This window comes from Cephus cinctus, unplaced genomic scaffold, assembly GCF_000341935.2.
Source record: "Cephus cinctus unplaced genomic scaffold, Ccin1 Ccin1_scaffold0309, whole genome shotgun sequence".
Lineage (NCBI taxonomy): Eukaryota > Metazoa > Arthropoda > Insecta > Hymenoptera > Cephidae > Cephus > Cephus cinctus.
In genome coordinates this window covers 22,837-25,098 of record NW_014333012.1, presented here as the reverse complement: position 1 = coordinate 25,098, position 2,262 = coordinate 22,837, and positions in this window count along the sequence as shown.

The following is a 2,262-nucleotide window of genomic DNA, read 5'->3' as shown; positions in this document are numbered from 1 at the left end:
CGCCGTTTCTCGATCTTTCTCTTTTCTACCTTGGCGGTGTCGCCGTTTATTAATCTTTCTTTCTTCTATCTTGGCGGAGTCGCCGTTTATCGATCTCTCCTCTTTTCTATTTTGGCGGAGTCGCCGTTTATCGATCTTACCCTTTTCTACCTTGGCGGAGTCGCCGTTCCTATTTCCTTTTCCCTTCCGTTGTTCCGAGCCTTCTCGCGGTTCCTTTAGATTTTCTAAGATCTCGAGTGCCCTGCACTCGCGGTGTTCTCCCCGGAGAACACCTGGCGCCCAACACTATTTAGTTCATGGCGTATCGAGTCGTAGGCATGAATAAAAAAATTGACTAAATTGAATCAGGCTACTCAAAAATGTATAAAACTAAAATTTTCTAAGCAGATATACTATTTGTCTCATCTCACCATACATATGTATAAAATAATTGTGTGGGTTTTTTACGCTTTTCATTTTTTTTACCCGATATTAAAAAGTGCCATTTTTTGGGACATTTTTTACTACTTTTCTATTCGGCTGAATAATATTTAAACTATCAAAAAGTGAAACAGCCTGCCATACGTGCAAGCGTTATCAAATTTTTTTTTAATCAGACCACGGCACGTTAAAACAAAAAATGAAATGGAGAAATGTATCTATGTTAGAAATGCAAAAGCATTAAGCGGAAACGAGATTTTTTTCCATTGCTGTCAATTTTTCTCTTACATCTTCATGAGAGTCCGTATCGCAACAAGTGAGGCTGTGCATTTCTACCAGCTATGGGTCATCATGTATGAAGAACATGCATTGGGCGCGTTGACAACGATTCAGCTTCGTAATCGTAAGGTGCCGCGTTCGCGTCTAGAGAGAAAAACTTTTTTTTTCATCATTTCTTTTTTGTTTAATTTTTTTAACCCGGTGCTGCTTGGCTCGCATAAGAGGGCGAAGTCAAAAAATAATGCAGTTCTAAACAAACCACACGCGAAATAAAATATGTGTAGTTCAAAACATTGCACATGCAGTTTTATAACAAATACTTTATGCAATGACATATGCGCCTTGCTAGAGACTTCATTGTTTTGCATTTGTCAAATAAAACACATGAAAATCGGGAATGAACTATAGCAATCGTAGAAAAGTAATAGTGAACGGAACCTTTTGAAGAATATGCCGCGAACCCATGAAGGCATACAATGTTGCAAGCAAACTGAAAACATTCCCGCGGCTTCTGCTAGCCTTTTTCAGTTCTTTCTTCTAGTTTCAGTTTCTTCTAGTTTAAAATCATGTACACTGAGCGTCATTAATAGGTCAATCTTTTAGTGCAGTGAAGTAAGAGAGGAGACTGGGCGGTTCCTGCTCACGTACCTCTGCCTGTACGGGCAACGCAGAGAGCACTACGGTGCGAGCGAGATGCCAGAGCGTCGCTCGGTGCATCCTTGTTGCACAGCACGAGTGTAAGCGAGACGGCAATGTGGCCCCTCACTCGCAATAGGGAGCTTGGTGGGGCATCTTCTCCTACGTTGTCGACCAGGCTAGCTAGCGCAAATGTCCCACCAAGCTCCCAGGTACGACTTGGTGGGACTCATGCATTGCCGTCTCACTCCAACTCATGCGTTCGAACAGGACGCACCGTACGACGCTTTCTCGTCTCGCTCGCACCATAGCGCTAGCTACGTTTCACGCACCTATCCTGGTACATACGTCCGTCAAACAGTCACTGTCCACTCTTTTCTCTTATCTCACCGCACTGCATCCACAAGCTGGACAACATTAATTACGTTCAGTGTACAATAAATTCATCTAAATAGACTTTATATTACATATGCTATTTTTCAATAATAATTGACCACAATTTTGTATTTTTTTGAGCCGTTAGAATGGCATTACCTCTTAAAAAAATTAAACAAAAAAGAAATGAAGAAAAAAAAAGAGTTTTTCTCTCTAGACGCTAACGCGGCACCTTACGATTACGAAGCTGAATCGTTGTCAACGCGCCCAATGCATATTCTTCATATATGATAATCCATAGCTGGTGGAAATGCGCAGCCTCACTTGTTGCGATACGGACTCTCATGAAGACGTAAGAGAAAAATTGACAGCAATGGAAAAAAATCTCGTTTCATTCGCTTGACACTTAACGCTTTTGCATTTCTAACATAGATACATTTCTCCATTTCATTTGTTGTTTTAATTTTATGTCCCAAAAAATTGCACTTATTAATATCGAGTGAAAAAAATGAAAAGCGTAAAAAACCCACACAATTATTTTATACATATGTA